Raw genomic sequence first — 21,182 nt, 5'->3', positions numbered from 1 at the left:
AATACAAGTAGACACCGCCCACGTGGTATAGCTTGCAGACTTTTCAAATATTTGGTCACTTTAGATCAATATTAGACTTAGTGCAAGATAGTGAAATTTGATAGATCGGACAACAAGTAGAACTGTCCTGTTCATCTGAGGACCAACATCCTCATGTTTGTGCATGCACATTTTAAGGCTGATCAAACCCAGCTTTGTAAAAAATAAAATAAAAATATTCTTGCTGTAGGAAAAGCAAAACCCGTGCCCCCCTCTTCTGACCCACCACTGCCCCCTTAGTCCACTATCAAAACCTTCTTCTTTGCATGCCACCCACTGCTCCATCCATGATAGTAGTAGCAGCCGACAACCTTTATCCTGTCTCTCACTGACTACTCCCGCCTCCTTCCCCAACACTTTTGGCAGCCGCCACTTTTCATGCCCTGCCAACTGTTTCTTACCTTCTACTCGTTCATCTCCACAGAGTAGGCAGATCTTTGCTTTTACTGAACACATTGCCATACTGTGTTGTACATGTGTTCCTACTTTCCCTAAAAAGAAATTGACAACAGTTGTAGTACGCTATATGCTTCCTCAATGAACTGTTATAAGTGGTTCACTAGAGAGAGTAAATGTTGAGTAGCTTGAGAAACATAATATAATGGTGCACACATACAGAAGAAGACATATTAGAGTGCATTTACATATCTGTCACTGCCCTGTGATTCTCATAGAACATGGGGAGCACATTCTTAATGTGATTTATTGAATGGGCCTCATTACAATGTAGGCGGTATGGGTTTACCGGTACCGGTAAGGGCACCGGTACCGGTAATCCCTTACCGCCCTATTACGAATTCCCTTTGCGGGTCCTCCCTTAACGCCTGGTTTTACTGGGCGTTAAGGACGGGACCCGCAAAGGGACTTTGGTGCTAATAACGGTACTGAAATTTGCGGTACCGTTATTAGCGCCTTCTCCATTCCCATTGAGCCCTATGGGGGCTCAAATGGGATTGGGGAAGGGCCCTGGTGAATGGGGAATTACCGCCCCCGCCAACCTTGGAATGGGGCGGTAATAGCTCCATTCACCAGGGCGGAGTCGGTAAGGATTTGGAGGCAGCCATGGCGCTAATAGCGCCATGGTTACCTCCAAACTCTTGGCACAGGTGTCTGGGGTGAGAACCTGCTACCAAATTTCAAAATTCCCTCCAAGAGTTCTTCATTGTTGGTGGGAGGCTGTGAGGTAACCATTAGGTTCTGCCCAGATAAACTGACTCAGATTAATATCAGGAAATTCCAGGAGAGTTTGAACCAAAGTGAGCCCCAGTACCACAATAAAAGTCAGCTGCAGTGGAGTCATTGTCCAGCACCATGTTTAATTTGCAGATGCCGTCCATGTACTTCTCCTGTACATAGTGCAACATCAACTTCATAACTATGATCTCTTTAAGGAAGGTTGTGTCCATTATACCCTCAACATAAATCAGAGATTCTGAGCAATTCTGGAAGTGTCTTTTCACCTTAAATACCATTATGTTGAACCTTCCAGGGCAATGGTATTCTAGTCTGTGAATAGGACATCTCCACAGGCTTACATTATTTCCATACAGACCTTCATGTGGAGGCATTTGGTTTTCGTTTTTGATGTTGCAGAAAATAGGGCAGTGCCCGTGGATCATGAGGAAGCCATTGTTATAATGAATTAAATGAACACTGTCTTGGATGGGTGAGGTAGAGTAGGCTGAGGTTACATGACTGAGATGAAGTGGGCAAGTTGTGTGAGGTAGAATGGATGAGTGGTCTGAAGTAGAGCGGGTTGTGGCAGAGTAGATGAGTGGGGTGAGGTATAGTGGATAAGTGGTGTGAGACAGAGTGTGATGAAGTACAGTGGGGTAGGGTAAAGGGCAAATATAACATGGGGTACAGTAGAATGAGCAATGTAGAATGGGTGAGTATGTGAGGTGGAGCAGTATAGGTAGAATAGGTGAGTTGGGTGATGGGTACCAGTAAAGTGGGTTGAGGTTCAGTGGGGTGTGGTAGACTCTGAAATTTAGAGTGGATGTCTAGGGCAAGGTAGAGTAGGTTACTTAGAGTGTGCAAATGGGGTCAGGTAGAGTGGGTGAGTGGGTTGTGGTAACGTGGATGAGTAGAGTGAGGAAGAGTGGGTAATTGAGGTGACGTAGCATCGGATGAGGTAAGGGTTGTGTGGATTGAGATAGAGTGGGTGAGTACATTGAAGTAGAGTGGATGACTGGGCCATGTAGAGTTGGTTGAGGTAGAGTACATGAGTGGAGTAAGGTAGAGTGGGGTGAGGCAGAGTGGGTTTGTAGTGTAAGGTCGAATGAGCATGGCAGTGAGGTTGAGTGGGGTGTGGTAGAGTGGGTGAGTGGGATGAGATAGAGTGAGTAGAATTAGAGCAGATGAATGGTGTGAGGTAGTGTGGATGGGTACAGTGAGGTGAAGTGCGGTAAGGTAGACTGAGTGAGGTAGACTGGGCAATTGGAGTGATGTAAACAGGGTAAAATGGGTGAGTTAAGTTGGTAAATGGGATTAGGTAAAGTGGGTGAGTGGGGTCAGATTTAGTGGTGTTGCGGGATGAGGTGGACTGGTTAAGTGAGTTTAGGTATAGTGAGTGAGATATAACAAGTTAGTGCCATGAGATAGAGTAGGTGAGGAAGAGTGATTGCGATAAAGTGCGTAAAGTGGAGTAGGAAAGTGTTTTCAAGTAGAATGGGTGACTGTGTGAAGTAGAGTCGGTGGAATGAGGTGGCATATGGAAGGGTGAGGTATAGTTTGTGTGTGATAGAAAGTAGGATGGGGTAAGGAAGAAGGGGTGAGTGGGGTCAAATAGAGTGGGAAAGTGGAGCAAGAGAGAGTGGGTGAGTGGGATGAGGTAAAGTGGGGTTAGGTAGAGGGGGTGATGTATAAAGGAGGAGTGAGCATAGGTAAGGTGGACAAATGGGGTGCAGTAGAGTGAGTTAAATTAGAGGAGGTAAGTAGTGTGAGGTATATTGGACAAGTGAGGTGTAGTAAAGTGGGATGAGGTGGAGTGGGCAAGTGGGGTGAGGTAAGATATCAGAGTTGTTTGTATGCGGTATATGAGGTAAAGTGGATGAGTGGGGCAAGATAGAGGGGTGGGGTAGAAGGGAAAAATGGTTGAGTAAGCTGAGGTAGAGAAGGGAGAAGTAGTGTTGCTGAGTGGGGTAAAGTAGATCAGGTGAGTGGGGTGACGTAGGGCATGTTGAAGGAGAATGTTCAATGTTGAGTATGTGAGTGGCAGTGATGTTTGGTGAGGTAGGGTGGGGTGAGTAATATCAGGCGAGTGGGGTGAGGAAGATAGCATGAGGTAGAGTGGGCTATTGAAGTGAGGTAAATTAGATTAGTGGGACGAGGTAGAATGGGTGAATGAGGTGCAAAAGATTGGTTGAGTGGGGTATGGTAGAGTGGGTCATTTGGGGAGGTGGGCTGGATGAGTGGGGTGAGTTCAAATGGCGGGAGGTGTAATGGGTGAGTGTTGTGATGTAGAGTAGGTGAAGTAGAGTGGCTGAGGTAGAGTGGTTAAAGTACAGTGTTTACATGTTTTCCAGTCAAATGGGTGACTGAGTGAAGTAGAGTGGGTTAGTGGGGTGAGATGCAGTAGGGTGAGAAAGGTGTGTGAGTGGTTAGAAGTAGATTGAGTGAGGAAGAGTGAGTGGGTAGGGTGATCTAGAGTTTAGTGTGGTTGAGTGAATGATTGGGGTAAGTTAGAGAGTGGTGAGGTAAAGTAGTAGCAGTTGTTTGCATTTATATAGCACCCTTATATGATAGGTTATTTATAACACGCTTAATTCACAGAGGTTTAAACAGCCCAGAGTATGGCTTCAATGCGCTTGTGGGGGTGAACCCCCTCAGGGGACTGGAGTTCAATGTTGGAGATTTCTCAGTAGAATATCATGTGTGTGCACATTAGGCTGAGTTAGGGAGTTAGATGGGCTGGCTGTGTCCCAGTAAGCTATCCATGAAGGTCAGGCATGTGGATGGGTGCTGGGGACTGGTCAGGAGAGTGTGCATGTGCGAGAGACTTGTTATGTGTCCAGCTAGACTGAGTTTATTGTCGTAATTCATAGCTGCATTCTAATTCGAGAGACTCGTTATGTGTACAGCTAGACCACATTTCTGTCATAGGTTGTGGTTGCATTCTGATGACAAATATGTTGTGCTTCATGAATTAGTCTGGTGTATGAAGGCAAATGATGCATGCAAGTGGGTAGCCGTGTCTGCGGCTGGTGTCCACCAAAGTAGTGCTTGCCTATGTACGTTGAGTTTGGTGTGGCTGAGTGTTCTGAGTCGTCTAGTTCATTCCAAGAATTGCATTTTACCTTGCTCTGAAGAGTAAACTGTGGAGACACCAATTGTGACCATGCCTAGGTGTCATGAGGTAAGTGAGAGAGAGGGAAGTTCTTCATGTTGCTACAAGGAATAACCAGGTTTTGAGGGTCTTCCTGAAGGAGATTTAGTCCTCATTGCGGCGGGTGTTTAGTGGAAGGCAGTCCGAGAGGGTGGGAGCTTGAACAGAGAAAGAGGATCCTCCAATTCTGGTGGAATTGAAAGGGGAGGGGTGGAGTCCCAAGGAGGAATGCAGAGCCATATCTTTGTTTTCTGATGAGTTGGTAGCATGTAAGCTTGTCTTGAAGGAATTCTGGGAAAGTCTTGTGGAGGGTGCGGTGTGTGATACACATGGCCTTAAAAGTCACCTGTCAGCTGATTGGAAATGAGTGTAGTACTCAGAGGGACGGGGTGATGTGATCTCTTGGTGAGAGGGCAAGGCGTCGTCTTGCTGTTGAGTTTTGGATTTGCTGGAGTTTTCTGAGCTGATAGGCAGGAGCGCAAAGAAAGAGGGAGTTGGCATTGTCTAAGCAGGAGAAGATGATAGCAAGGATTGCTGAGACACTGTGAGGGTAGGAGAGATAGGGGAAGATTCATCTGAGGATGCATAGGTGGAAACTATAAGTTCTGGCCACTGAATATATGTGATGGGATGGAGATAAGCCTTAGTCCAAGGTGCATCCCAGAGTTGGTAAGTGTGGTGAGGTAAAGTGGGTTGAAGTAGAGTGTGTGAGTGGTGAGTGGTAGATGGATGAGTGGGGTGATATGGGGTGGGGTGATATAGAGTGGGGTGACATAAGGTGAATGAATTGGGTGAGTAGGCTGTTGTCCTTAGTATTTGGTTGAGTCAGGGAAACCCCCCTTAGTAACAGGACCAAGTAGGGTTTTATCTTTTTACGTGTATACAATAAAAGTCTAGAACCAGGTTGCATGCAAAAAAACAAACATAAAAGTCTGTAACCAAAAATATGCCACCTATTTATCAGTCTACTATGTATACACCCTTATAGTTGTCAGTTATTATTTTACCTATACTGCATAGTATGCATATTTATACAATTGTCACAGATGTTTTTTCCCCAAGATTTGGGGTTGTGGCAAGGGAGTTCAAAATCGCTTCCACTAAACTACACCTAGACACACGATGGCTCTTTCTGAATTCATTGTATTTTCTTTGACATGGTGTAGGGATGTGTAAATTGGTGGCCATTTTCGATCCACCATATTTACTGTATCAGCACGTGTAGAGCATACATTATCCAATGTTTCATTTATTCAGACCAATGCAACAGACGTTATTTTACACTTTAACGCCAGACTATAGTACAGTCAAGTTTTACAACACCCATCTTGATGTTTGATTACACTGTTCTGTATGTGCTTTCCCACTGCTCTGGTAGTAAGTGTCAGACCACAAGAGGGAAATCCTGAGGGAGAATAGCCATTGATAGGTTTTCCGAATGGGAATCTCCAGGCCACAACATTCCCCCAGCTGGCTGTACATTATGGCAGATGCATTTTCACATTGCTGGGATCCTGAGTTCAGGCATCGCTGGGAAAGCAGAGATTGACAATTTCAATGCCCAATTAATTACTGTAAGGGTCTCATCAGAGCGGGGCCCTTTAAATGTGGTGGAAGTAGGCAGGGTATCGTATTAGGTTAAATACAGTCATCAAACCATGGCTCCCTGGGCACAGTGCCTCATTCCGAGTAGGGCGCAAACGGATACCGGGCACCGTTAAGGACATTGGTGCCGGTAATCCCTATGCGCCCTACTACGAGGTCCCTTAGCGGGAGCCGCAAAGGGACCAGGGAGCAAATAACGGTACCGCAAATTGCCATACCGTTATTAGCTCCCTCCCCATTCCCATTGAGCCCTATTCCTATGGGGGCTCAATGGGAATGGGGATTGCCTTTTTCAATGGGGATTTACCGGTCCCTCCAAGGTCGGAATGGACCAGTAAGTCCCATTGAACCAGGTCGGAGTAGGTACCGGTATTGGAGGCAGCCATGGTGCTAACAGCACCATGGCTACCTCCAAACTCGAAATGAGGCCCAGTGCATTAAGCTGTATCAGCCCATGTGGGCAGGAATCAACCACGTGAAAAGATGTGAACACCTTGCAAGTGGCCAAAGCTGACTCGGAGGCACATTGCAGAAGGTTGATATCTCCACATCCCACTGACATGTAAACACATGTGCTAGAGCACTTAATGGAAGAAGTGCAGCATGCATTTTGATTTAAAAGCATTGCCATTTTAAGCAAAAAGGATGACAGTGAAGTACTGTCAAAGGTGGAGTTGGATGACAAGGGGATTAAAACACGGGCCTCTCCAGAGTCAATACTCAGAGGACATCAGCCGTGGCACCTCCCCTGTAAGAGCTCAAATATATATTATTTGTAAGACCCAGGCCCTGGCAGCACTCTTAGCATATGCATACAAAATAAATTCAATACAATTGTCATTTTATGTTAATATAAGGGCGTTCAAAAACACCACGAATAACGTGGAGAGGGTGTATCACTGTGTGTGGTGACATCCTGTCCATGGCTGAAAGCAGTACCTTTCCATGCTCATCCTCATTGACCTACCAGCATCCTTCCAAGCGGGAAAACCAAATGGGATGCATTATAGAGGTTGAAGAGCTGTAACCTCATTATAGAGGTTCAAATTCTTCTTCAATAGAAATCAGCCATCATCCTTGGAATCCCCTAGAGGACCCACTTATCCGTTCCACTATTCAGTATTGAAGTGGTTCCACTCCTACGACACATATGCTGATAGAACCAATCTACAGTTCTAACTGACTGGACAGTAGTGCAACTCCTCTGCAGTGAGAGAAGACCTGAAGCGGCAAGCAGAGTAGGTGGGAGGAAGTGGCTTCAAGATCAAGGATTCCAAGCACGAGTTCCTGCTGTTTGGTGTACTTTGAGAGAACACTGTACCCCCTGCTTGCTTCTTTACCGCTGTAGAAGCCAATCTGGCCAATCAATGTGAGTTGAACTCTACTTGGACGTAGCAAACACCCAAATCAGTAGAGGGGAGGCGTAGTGGATCACAATGGCACACCCTCAACAACATCACCTTGATATATGAGAACATAGTATGTGTTGATCATTCAGTTGGACTGCTGCCAGGAGGTAAAGAATGCTGCAAGAGGTCTCATCACTGCCCCACAAAAGGAAGAGATCAAGTCGACCATCTTGAAAATGGTCCACTCCCAGAAGAAGAAAATAACGCAGTTCTATTTTTCCATTCCAACGCCTTTCAATGTCATCTTCATATTCTCCTGAAACAAAATCTCTGCATTGTCGACCTGCAGGGACCTGAGGTCCACTGGCCAGTCTCTGCCAAATCTTCCCAAAAAGTGGGCAACGGATACAGATGCAGGGCATTTCAAGGGCCCGTATCCTGGAACGACTTATCCGCACCCATGCAAGACACAGACTGCCCAATCCACTTCATGTAAAACCTCAAGTGCGGCTACTCTTGAACCCAAACAGAGACTCCCAACAGCACCTGAGGCTTTATTCAAGGTATCCATCAACTGCTGGAGGTGTCTTGCTTCTCAGGGTATAGGTTAGAAAACTCATAATATGGAGTTATGGAACATATCACAGTTACAGCTCCTTCATCCTTTAAAGTAAGATATATAATAAGGAACCATGCCAACAGCACAACCATGCACATGCTGTAAGTAAATGGGCCTCATTACAAGGGTGGCGGCCGCAAAACCCTGTAACAGTGAATCTGGCACCTGACTTCCCGGTGATAGCGGGACATTACATGTCCGGCGGCGCGGGAAGTCAGGCGCCGGATTTTGTAAAGTCCCGTTCCCAAGGAGTCCCATGGAACTCCATGGCAGTGGGGGGATGGAAGCACCGGCACCGTTCTAACGGTGCCGGTGCCTCCGTGATGAATCTGCATACCGATGCCACTGCACCCGCTCCGGCAGGCAGTCTCGTAGTGTGGCGGTCCGGAAACAAGGGTGCCGGTAAGCTTACCGGCACCCTTGTTTCCGGACCGCCACACTTGTAATGAGGCCCAATGTGTTTTAATGGGCACCAGTTCAAAAAATTAAAATAATCCAAAAAGAAATGTGAACGATGTGTGAAAAAGACTGTAAGCATTTTTAGACAGTACAAGTCATGCCTAAACCCAGACAGTGATGGTGCCAAAAACATGTTTTAAGTGTCACTGGAGCGACGCCTGCTACCATTTCAAGTTGTCTGAGCATACAAATTAATTGCACCTCGGTACCTCACCACTGACCTGTCCCACCTCACACAATGAAATGATGAAAGCCTGTGACACAATTTAGAATTAGGTATAATCTGTCAGACTAATTAGCCTAATTAATTGTAGCATTGATAACAACTCCTAATAAAAACACGAAAAACGAACATGATGCATATTCATGAGAAGCAGGATATTTTGGCAGGTGGCTACAGATTGTGAAAACGATGAAAGGGGTTTCAAACGATGCTCAATGTTTTTGTGACTGGCACACATTACCTCATAGGCCCTCTTCCTCACTCGGGTCCTTATCACTAAGAGGGACAGGAAGGAGAAAGCGTAGGCCAGCAAAGGCCTCATCGTCATGAAGATTACAGGTAACTAATTAAGGCATTACCTCATCATTCTTCTTACTCGTCCCAGTCCTACTGAGGGATAACTGCTGGGGCGAGTAAATGTAGGGCTCAGAATAATGAAAATTACCTGTAAACAATTAGGCCAGTCACACAACTCTACAGATCTAAGTGTTCAGATAATTACTTTTTAGTGAATCCCAAATGACTGAAATTATTGCCAATGTTCCTTATTCTAACATTGGCACACATTGGACAGGTAGGCACTGAAAAAGAGGACAGCAATTTTGCATTTCTAATACTAACAGACAACACATGACTGTTACTTACTGCCGCCAGTGTGTGTGCATTTATCTTTGTGCGGCAGGATCTATTGAGAAAAGCTACATACCCCAGCTACATACCTCAGTGAGGAAATACACACTTCACAACCCACAGAAGTGTCGTAAGGTTCCAGATCCAGGGCTGCCAAGGGGGGCGTACGTACCAGTTACATAAGTAACTTGGTGACGTAAAAGTGATGTGGTGGGTGATGTCAGGAGTGGTGACATCACTGCCCAGACCGCAGGTAGTATAGATTTAGTTTAAGATACAGAAGCTGGTACAGAGCAAAAAGTCCCACAGGGAACGGAAACGGAATGTAACTCGTCGAGTAATGGGGTAGCTGGTGCAGCACGGGCATAGTGGTGGGGGTGCAAGGTGCTTTATGGGGTATAGGAGTAGGAGGGCTTTTGAGCAATAGGTGAACATTAAAGAAGCCATGTTTTGTAGGCCCATGTTTGGAAAATATTTTTGTAGACGGCTCATAATAATGGGCGGCTGGCTTTTGTGACAGCAATGGTCATTTTTGAAGTCTCCGCAGAAATAGTGCACAGTAATGTTGCAAGAATAAAGGTTTCCCAGAAGAATGTAATCCTATCAAAGTCTCTCCATGAGATACTTTTGGGGGTGCCGAGCTAGGCACCTGGATATCCAAAGAGAATTGACAGGGAAAAAAGACTCAAATACTGTTAATTAAAATATATTCATGGTGTTGGATAGGTTTTTTAGACGCATGCCTGGCAGTGAGGCGGAAGAAGGGAGCTGGGGCACTAGAGCAACGGGTTGGGAGTTGTGGGGCGTGCCACATGGAGCAAATCAGCGGATTGAGGTTTCAGTGTTCGTAGGGTGCAACATTGTAAGATGTCCTTGCTGATGTGCACAGGGCACATCATTGGTCAGTCTCGGTGGAAAGGTCTTGCCCGTGCCATCTCAAGGTGTCATGTCCAGTCAGTATGCAGCAGGTTTTATTTATTTTATTATTTTATTGGGCATTTGTATGGTGCCTATACACAAGCGTTTCCAGGATCCACAAGACGAAAAAATCGAGGAGGAGCATAGGAAAAGGAAAAACAACAGTTGCAGTTATATTGGCCTTGTGACAATCCTACCGTGCAAGTGCAAAGACAAAGGTGATAAGTGCAGGGGAGGGAGTAGTAGCGGGCAAGATGGGAAGGGCTGAGGACAGCAGTAGCGAGTACAAAGGGGGTGAGCAAGTTCTGAGGGGGGTCATCTAGGGCAAGTGCAGGGGAAAAAGGGGGAACGGCAGATAATTGCAATGGACAGGGTGGAACAGATTCGGGCTAGTCCAGGGAAAGGTGCCTAAAGGCAAGTGCTGGTAGGGGTGCTGGGGGAGACTGGTCAGGGGTTGCCTGGCCCCTGTTTGACTCAGAAGGGACCAGGCACCAGTCGCAGCAGCATAGGGACATTGGCACAGGAGGGGGAGGGGGAGAGGGAAGAAAGAGGAGAAAAGGAAAGTCTTGAGAAGTTTCCGGAACTTAAGAAGATCCAGATCAAATCTGAGGGGGGCAGGGAGGCCATTCCAGAGGGAGGAACCTGCCAAGGAAAGGGATCTACCTCCCACTTTCTGCTTTGAGAAATGGCTGAACTGCAGCGAGTTGGCGTTAGATGACCAAAGAATTTTAGCAGTGAGGTATTTAGGGAGAGAATGCTGGATGTAGAGATGTCCCAGGCCTTAGACATTCTTGTGGATGATGTAAAGGGTCTTGAATTTGATCCTTGCGCTCACTGGGAGCCAGTGGATAGATTTTAGGGCTGGAGAGATGCGGTCCCTGGGATTGAGGTATGGGATAAATCTTGCAGCCCTATTCTGGATTAGTTGAAGGGGATAATGCAGAAAAGAGGCAGATTGAGGAAGAGGCTGTTGCGGTAGTCCAGCCTAGAGAGAACCAGAGCTATGGCGATGTTACATTTCTGGGGGAAGGGCAGGAAATAGAGAATGCCTTTGAGGAGGTGGAGCTGAAAATGTGACTTATTGGCAAGGTCTGTGATGTGTGGAGCGAAAGAGAGAGAGAGGAGTCAAAGATGACTCCAAGGTTTTTTGCCTCACAAGAGGGTGAGGGGAGGGTGGCTAGAGAATGGGGTGGAAAGAGGGAGCAGCCAGCCCAATGAAAAAAGTATATCTGTCTTACTGGCATTAAGGCAGAGATCATTGGCAGAACACCACGCTTGAATAGCAGTCAGGCAGTCAGGTATGAGGGAGGTAGGAGAGGAGGTAGAGGAAGGAAGCTTAAAGGAGAGCTGTGTCATCGGCATAAGACTGGAAATGAAGAGAGAAGGTGGAGATCAAGTGGGCCAGTAGGGCTGGGTAGATGTTGAAGAGCCATGGTGAAAGGATAGAGCCCTGAGGGACGCCACAGGTAGGTGGAGTAGATGAAGGGCCAATTTGCACTTGGGAGGGTTGGTTTGAAAGGAAGGAGGTCAACCACGCCAGAGCCCAGTCCGTGATGCCTAGGGTATCATGAAGATGATTTATGAGGATGGAGTGGTTGACTGTGTCAAAGGCAGAAGAGAGGTCAAGGAGGATCAGAACAGAGGGAGAGTTAGAGTCCAGGTTTGAGAGCAGGTCTTCACAGCTGTTCAGAAGAGCAGTTTCTGTGCCTCTGGATGCTCTGAAAGTATACTGGTGGCCATGGAGGCAGGAAGCCACTTTGCTTTGGTGGGTTAGTTGGGAGATGCCCAGCATCTCCATGAGTTTGCCCAAGAAAGGGATTATAGAGATAGGGTGATAGTTAGCCATCAAGAAGGGTCAGCAGACCGCTTTTTTAGGAGAGTGTGCATAAGAGAGTGCTTGAAAGGTTTTCGGAAGGAGCCAGTGGCAATGGAATAGTTGCAGTGGTCAGCCAAGGCTGAGGCGAGAGAGGTGATACTGCCTTTGATGGTTCTGGAAGAACAGGAGTGTACCTGTTTGGAGGAGACTTTCCTAGAGCGGACTACTCTAGAGACCTTGTCCTGTGCAATGGGAGAGAAGAAGGAGAGTATGGAGGGGGAATAAGGGAGCAAAAGGAGGCAAGAAAAGAGGGGGGTTGGGTGGTGAGATGATGACAGTGAGGACAAGATATCCTGAGTTTTGGAGGAGAAGTGGGAGGCCACTGCAGTGCAGAGGATCTGGAAGGGAGGAGGAGTCTGCAGCAGGATTGGCAAGTTCCTTGAAGATTTTAAAGAGTTCAGCTGTGTTATTGGTGGCCCCAGTAATACGCGCTTGGACATGAACCCTCTTCTTGAACAAGATGGTGAGATGATATTGCCTTTGAATCAGGCGGCAGGCCAGTTTGCCCGAGGATATACCTGAGGTCTGCCACTTTCGCTCAACAGCTTTGCATTTGCGTTGCAAAGCTGCCAAGTCTGAGTCATACCAAGAGTTCTATATGGATGCAGGCTTCATGCAGATCCTCATGACAAGGGCAAGGATGTCCAAGGTGTTTGAGATAGAGAGATGGAGGTTAGCCAGAGCAGAGTCAGAAGGAGAGCCAAAGGCTGGGGCCGTAGAAGGGATGAAGGTAGAGACAAATGCAGCGACTGACACACGCTTCATCGGTCGACTGACACACGCTTCATCGGTCAAATGACGGAGAAGGAGACTGGCAGTGTGGGCAGAGGCATCATCGGGGGCAGGGGAGCTCAAGGTGGGAGGAGAGGAGAGAGTGGTCAGACAAGGAGAGGAGTAGTAAGAAGGTTGGAAAGAGGGATGTCTGTTGAAGTGAGAGCATCCAATGGGTGCCCGGCGGAGTGAGGGAAAGAGAGGGGGGATGGGAGAATATGGGGTGGCAGGAGAGGGGGAAGTTGAAAAGAGACAGAAGACATCTGTCAAGAAGGTGGGGGCTGGGCTGAGAGCCCTGTGCCATGATAGTGCCATTGCGATAGACATTAATGATGCACCTGAGATGCACCTGAAAGATGCAAAGTGAGCCAAGAGCACTTCCCATCTAGTACCACCATTCATGGGTGAGGAAGAAAAACGGGAGAGGACAGAAACGTGTGGGGAGTCCATAGGTCAGATGAAGTAGCAGCAAAGAGAATGTCAGTGATAGTCTGTCTGGAGGAAGCATTGACGTAGGTGTTGGCAATGGGCAGACGCTGGTTGGAGATCAGGAGTGACTTCTTAAATGTCTTCCTTCCAGACTTCAAAAGAGAGGGAGGATAGGTGATGGAGAAGCCGCGCCAGGGATCCTAAAATGAAAAAAAAGAAAACCGGGTCCCCGACGCGAGCCAAGCCGGGGATTCGTAAGAAGTGGAAACAAATTAGAGTAAGGGACCCTAGAATGTGAGCACGTGAGGGTCCCATTAGTCTAAAGAGAAAAAGAAACAGTAACTGGCGAGAGCGGAGCACCAGTGACAGTTGGAACAACTCTTCCACAGAGTTAGAGGCACTCCGCTCAGCACTGGTGACTGCCACAGCCCGGGCTTCTATGCCGGGGATCCCCTTATTAGGAGAGCACTTTAAATACTGTTGTGCTGCCTCTCCAGGTAACAACTGATTGCTGGTGCCCAGGGCACATATACTTAGTTACTGGTGCTCCCCATACATGTGGAGCACCTTAAATGCATTTTAGCCCTCGTGGGTCCTTAATTTAAAAATAAGGGCCAACTTCCTTACAGTTGGTCCACTTGAACTCCCTGGGCCACACCTGGCAGACGTGGCCCAAGTGGAGTGAGTAGTGTGGGACCCCCACATTTCCTCTGAGTGCTGGGCTGCATCCGACATACTTACATACACAGGCCAGCCCCTAACAAGACTTTGAGGCCCATAAACACTGCTGCTGCCTGAGGCTCCCTACTGGCAGCCCTACAAAGACTGTGGGGGTCCCCTGCACTGTTGCTGCTGTTACTGCCTGCCGCCTTCTGCGACAAGAACCATCACTGAAGAGTGCGGGAGGAAAGGAGAACCCGAGAGTAGCTGCGAGGACCTTGAGACAACGCTGGCTAGGTTGTCCTGCAACTAAGGTCTTTATAAATAGTTCAGAATACAGTGCTCTGTATAGATCTTTTATATTTTTTAAGACACTTTTATATTTTGAAAGGACTCTTTTTATATTTTTGTGTTTTATTTTTTAGTATTGCAGCTGCTTAGGAGAACTTAAATTGTATAGAGTGTTTTGTGTTTTGCCCCTTTTTGTAAAAAACTCACAAAACATGCTGGTTTACCGGAAAAGGTTTTAAGTAAGCGTTTAACAATTAAAAAGAACCGTACACCATCAATCGTTTTGTCTGCCCCTCCTTTTGTGTTCAGTTACTCTAAACCTTGTGTTTTCTCCTTAGGGGTATTTGGGGAACTTGCCTGGCCTAACCTCTTGGAACTTCCCTACCCTTGCCATCTTCCTAGCGAGGTATACCAGGGTGATCTTGAACCCAGGAGAGCGGGTTTGGAGACAGGTAAGAGGCGGGTCAAGTTATAAGTGACGGGATAAGCTGTATATTTTGTACCCTCCTACACCTGTCTCCCTATAAGGGTTGTTGGAAGATCACCCACTACACTTGGGTGTGGTTCTTTGGGCCTTTATGGTTCTCTGGTTGTCTATTTTTCTAAATTTCAGGTTCTCTTGGAAGGGAGAAGCACACTCAAAGAATTGTGATGCGAATGAGCTGGAAAGAGGGGATGGCGATCTACATTATTCTTTGCAGGAGAAGGAGGACACCTGCACGATTAATGAGGAAAGTGGGAAGCTCATGCTGTTTGTTTGTGTTGGATCATTGGCATGGGCCATGCATCATCACTCAGCTTTTGAGTCCTGAGGAGGCTAAAGCACTGGTGGTTGTTGCATACAGAGGAGTGAAAGAGCAGACAAGGCCATCGGGGTAGGTACCCTTGAGACTGAGATACATAAACAGGAATGGCAGGGACTCTGTTGGAGTGTCTAACAGAGGAAGAAGAGGTAGGCATTTGGGGAAGGGCATCAGATGCAGAATGTGGCCAAGGCGGAGGCTGTGGTGGAGCAGGAAGTCGTGTAGGCAGTCCAGGGAGAGACAACTGAATGCTTGTCATGTGGCAGAAGAAGTCTGTTGCTGCAAGCACTTTGGTAGAGTACGGTGGGGTGGTTTTATGACTGGGTGGTGCCTTTGCAGAGGAGGAAGTGGTCCTCACCCAGCAGAGAAAGGCCTCAGATGAGTGTGAAGGTCCTAAACATGAAGCCTCAAGGGGAGGACTAGCCTGTGGTGGTTCAAAAGCAATTGTTGGATCTACCATATAGGGAGGATGTAGGGGAGGGGACGAAGATGTAGCAGAGGAGGAGCCATTATAATCGGACAAAGGAAGGATCAGGAGTCCCGGGGAGCAAAGATGTTCCCCTGACACAACCCTCATGGCCATGGAGGTGGCTGCATTTTGACTTTCACATAGGGATGAGAGTGAAGGGTGATAAGTGGGTGGTCTTCTGCATGGTAGAGGGCTGTGGCAAGAATGTGATGCAGGGCAGGAAAGCAAGGGTCACATCCTGTGAAAAACATCCATGTGGAAACACATTTTCAAGTGGCACCAGGAGATTTGCCAGATTGAATTAGTCCACCATCATCACTGATACTTCCAGAACCAGGATGCCACCACAGTCCCCTCCAGCATTGATTATATGGGTATTAGTACCTCCCAGGGCCAGAATGCAGCATGATTTCATCCTTGCACATGCTGGGTCAAGCAGTAGGGAACCCCGGCACCAGCCCACCCTGCCCAATCAATGTCAGTTGCAACCGCGACTATAGGAAGCACCAGACCCATGAGGCCTGTGCCATTCCAACAAGCAATGGAAAGCAGCATGCCACTGGCAGTCTGTATTTGGGCAGAATCTGTGAGACTAGTCAATGAGGCATGCAGACATCTACAGCTTATATTGCCTGTGGCCACTCCGCTTGTGGGTAGCTTGAATCCATGGCAACCGAGGCTGCTCTGGCGAGGCATTTTTTGCAGCACCTTTCTACCATATTGCCTCCTGTAGGTGGCTGTGCAGGAGGGAAGGTGAGGCAGTCATGAAACAGCAACCTTTCTCCCCTGTAGACACCCCACATGTGAGGTTGGCTGTAGTGTATGGGAAAACTCATGAACTCTAGGGGCATCTGTGCTCTGGGGGAGAGCCCAGATACTTTAGCGGGTGGAAGTACTCGGGAGCCCACCATAATAAGAGTGGCTGTACTCTGGAGAAAGTTCAAGCACTTTAAGTTGTGATAGCCATATGAGGAAAAGCATGCTAGCTTGCAACAATTGTATCACTCTAAAGGACAGCCCACGAACTTTAGTGGGTGTCAGCACTCTGTGGAAGAGACAGAGATCTTTAGGGAGTGGCTGGACTCAGTGGGAATGCCTGAGAACGTTTGAAAAGCTGTGATTGCGATTGTAATAGTAGTATGCCTCAACTCAGAAAACAGTACTGGCACAAAAGGAAATGACATGTTGTCATCAGCAAGTCTACAACTACTGCAGCATTCTCAACCAAAGACTACTACCAATAAATAACCCTGCACCACTATTCAGAGTCAGAAATTAACCTGGTAAAATGTCATTGTCATCATACAAGCTGTTGTTTTGCCTCTGGGTGGATGTTGTTGCAGAGTCTTCCCAGTGAAGTGACGGTTCATTTTCTAACTGTCAGTTGTTCAACATGAAACACTGTGAGACTGTTCTTCTGGTTAGAGGTTAGTATCATCCTAAAACTCTCTCCAACTGCACATTTGGTGGGGGAAGGGCATCATAGAGATTTAGTAGGAACTCATCCAAGTGTCACTGGCTAGAAGGACCATGTGTTGTACCAATATTGTACTGGTTCATAAACCCTTCTGACAGGTGAGATGTCCAAAACATAGACCTCAAGAATGTAAGGGATTTCAATCAGGCACACACCCAAGTCTCGCCTAGCATGTAGTGTGCAAATGAAACCCTTAGTTATTTGTGTCTATAAGTTCAATATTATGAATGATATGCCACTCAAATCACACTCTTGTCAAAATACCCCTCCGGTCACACTGAACCAGGAATCAGGCTAGTTTGCAATGGTAAATATGTATTTCTTTATTTAGAATTTAAAATCACCATATATTTTTAATAGGTAACAACAATCACCAATGGGGTGACAAGAACAATGAATAATATATTTAATGCACTGGGAATCAGGTAATGAACACAAAAAGAATGCAGTAAAGAAAATAATGCTTTTGGGTTGGTTTGGAACAGATGGTTGTGTGGTTAGAGGTTCCCCCTGAAACACCCATCAACCCACCAATAGGCAATTTAAATAGATGTGAGGAGAGAGCAGGTACTCAGGAATAATACAGACCAAACAGAATATCACTCCCACCTTCCCCCTTAAACACAAGAGAAAAACGGATTTGACTTTTCAACTGTCAGCATGGCTTTGAAACTGGCTGAGCAAAAACACTAAATGTGTTCAAAAATGCTTAAATTATTATAAATTTCTATGGGAGCTGCTTTGAATAGATGCAAGCAATCAAAAGCAATGATTTAATTAAAAAAAACAATTGGACTCTCAAAGGCAAAGTGGGAAATAATTTAAAGACAATTTACACGTGTAAAACATTTGCACAATGTAAATTCACGGCACAATTTCTCTATGCGATTTTTGACAAAAACAGGTAAAATACACTGCTATTAGTTGTGGAGATAGCTAAGGATGTTGGGTATCAGTGAGAATTGAAATTTCGTTTCTATCTTTAAAACCGAGGGAGTAATAGAGGTTTTAGTGAGAGGTGTTTTTCAACAATAAAGACAAGAATTTGGACAAGAACTTCAGTTTAAAACCAGAAAATATGGATTATGCTTTTACTCAAGACTAGAGCCTTCAGACTAGACAACCAGGTTGGGACGAAGTAAGCTCTGAGACTGTTTCATGTCTTCAGTAACAGATCCCCAGCGCTTTCCCCGGTGGAACCAGTCCAAACACTCAAAGTGGGATTTTTGGATAAGAGTTACACAAATAAGAATGACTATGAAAATGACGCTTTAGCAAATAGACAGGATACGATAGCACTAACGATTTTGACACTGTTACTGGTTATGAAAGTAAAGATAGTTCAGAGATTAGGGTGGAACAAGATAAGGCAAGGTATACAATAGTTCTCTAGCGTCCTGTTAATACTCACAATCTAAGGGGATTTAAGATTTTTGGACAGTCAAGATTCTGGTCAATGGATCGGGTCTATATGGGAAGGACAGTACATCAGCTAGGCCGTTCACCGGAACTGCACACAATCTGCCCTTCTTGTTTCTGGATATTTCAGATCAGCGGGATGGCGAGTTCAACAGGCAATCATTTATGGTAGCAAGCCAGATAGTTTCAGGATGCTTGCCCCCCACCACAGCGCTTCACTGGGTTGTGAGGATTAGTTGAGCATTGAGGCCTAGCTGAAAATGGTTCAGCTACTGCTTGGCCTGGTGATTGGCATCTAGATCTAGAATGATGTTGAAGGTTGGATGTTGAATGCTGGATCAAAGTGCTTCATTGGAATCAGAAGAGAAAGTGTCTATGTGTTGTCAGATGTCCCTATTTATCCTGTCAAGTGACATCACCCAATGGGTGTATAGGCCGGCTAATTAAACTTGCCCCTGTGACATGGGATTGGATCAGAGCCTAAACTCCGCCTTGCATCTGGGTGATTGGATCAAAGACAGATGATTTCAGGTTTATGGTTTGATTTTTACAATACTTAGAAACCTCCCCTAGCCACGAGTATCAAAATCGAATTTTGTCCTAAATATATAATTACACATTTGTAACCTCTATGAAAATCAAATACAAGGATTACATATTTTATGGGGTATCTATTCATCAAAATCCCACAGCTGTGAGACCTTGTTTCGCCTTTTTGCAGCATTATGTCCATTTCACCATTAAACCATTTTCCAAAATGTCTAAACATTTCCCCAAATATGCGCATTTACCATAGGAATGTGTGTGCAAAGTTTAACAATTATAGCATAAATACAGTTCCCATAAAACCATAAATACTGCCATTCCTGTTCAGAATATGCTACACAGTTCCACCACGTTTTGAAATGTAGGGCCAAAAATTAGATTAACAAATCTGCCCATTTTATATTTTTCACCACTTCTGATAGTGAGTTATACATCTCTAAAACATTTTCATTACATATTCTTTAGCAGCAAATGGTCAGCCTTTTGTCTGTCTCCGGAGCCAAGGATCAGCCCCCACCTTTGGGATTTCCTTCTGCAACCCTAGTTTATGACCTCTTCACACGTCCATTTCCTCGCCTGGAGAATCTGCCATTGTTCAGACCCTGGCAGCAGACACAAGTCTGGCATACCCCACAATTATCATGTGTCAGTGAGCATCCGCTGAGAGCAATGCACTCCCCTTTGGGTGGAAACCTGTTTGTCAACCCCTTGCAGGCCCAGCCAGCCTAAGTTTAATTTCTTGACCTGAAATCCAGCATAAAACAAACTTGTTGCATCAGATAACATATATAATGTACATTCTTAGATTTAAACCAGTGGAATCAAAACAAATGAGATCCGTGTTCCTTTCAGCAACAGTCCTTTTATATTTGCTAATCCGGCAGACCTTTAGTTTAGACCACTTTAAAGTTTAATCAGGAGAGCCATTTTGACATGGGCTGTCACTGACAGGTAGCCCAGTATGGCTGCAAAAAGATTTTTTTAACAGGAGTTGTCATTCACAGGCAATCCAGTTTTGCTAAGAAGGTATGTTGCTCTTAACATTTCAGGACCTTGTAAATTCACAGTGCTTCATTTGATTAAATGAATTTTAGCACCAAGCAAGATTTTGAGTATTGGAGAGTGTTATGTACAGGCATTTTGAAGTTTCAGCACCAAAGTAAATGTCATTTACAGGCAAATCCTTGGAGTTTCACTTGCAAAGTGCTGCTTCTCCCTTGGTACTCTAGGTTTATGACATGGAGCCCACTGGCACTTTTTCTGCAGCGTGTGCTCTGTTCCACCACTCATGCACCATGGGTGGCAGATTGTACAGCCGTCTTTTTGTGTGTTGAAAAATGCGGTTTTGGCATGCACAAGGGTTTTGCCGCCATTTTCCTGTTTCTCGCACCATAGATAGCAGAGTGAGGCCGCATAGTATATCAGAGTGGGTCAATACATCCCACAAGAATCTGTTCAGATGACGATCCCTATCTGTTTATTTTATTTCTAGAGCGCTATTGCCAAGGAACTTTACAAAATGTAATGAGTTAGTTCATCGAACGTATGATGACAATTAATACAAACACAAGAGAGAGAAACCAGAGAGAAAATAGAGACACAAAGAAACCAACAAGAAAGAAATAGCAATGACGGTCCAAAGTGCAGTCAGAGTAAGGCTCCAGCAACTGTGACAGATCCAGGGTATTTGTCCCTTCTCCCTCGTGGGAGCCACCCCTTACGAGGCTAGGGAGGTGAACCCACTAAGCAAGACACTCCCTAGAGTCTGGGGAAGTGGCACCTCACTGGGAGTGACTCTCCACGTGGGGACAAGCACTCCCATTCCAATAAGGAACTCCCAATATGGAATACATTTTCTGCTTACAAGAGAGATGGAAAGACTGTTATTACTTCTGTTTTGACTACACTAAGCAGTGAGATTTCTTCTATCTCTTTGCCTCCAGGTGATGTTGGATCTTGCCTGAACTCTACAGTCAAAGAACATCAACACACCCCTTTTATTTGTGATCCTATTTTGAATTCACAGAATAGTGACATTTCCCCACCTTTCTGGCTATATATAATGCTTGATCTCGTCTGAGCACCATAGTCAAGACAAATGACACACCCCTTTTGATCGTGATGATGTACTACTTAAGCACACGAGGAACTATGAATGGAGGGAAATCACCTTAGCAGGGAGGATAGTGAACCCTATGCCGAGGCGTACCTCGTCTGTGACGTACTGGAAGGGTGGAGCCACGCTAGACCGCAAAGCTGGTGTTAGCATGCA

This window comes from Ambystoma mexicanum, chromosome 3p (assembly GCF_040938575.1).
Source record: "Ambystoma mexicanum isolate Mex_15411 chromosome 3p, UKY_AmexF1_1, whole genome shotgun sequence".
Taxonomy (NCBI): Eukaryota; Metazoa; Chordata; class Amphibia; order Caudata; family Ambystomatidae; genus Ambystoma; species Ambystoma mexicanum.
This window is presented reverse-complemented; position numbering follows the sequence as displayed.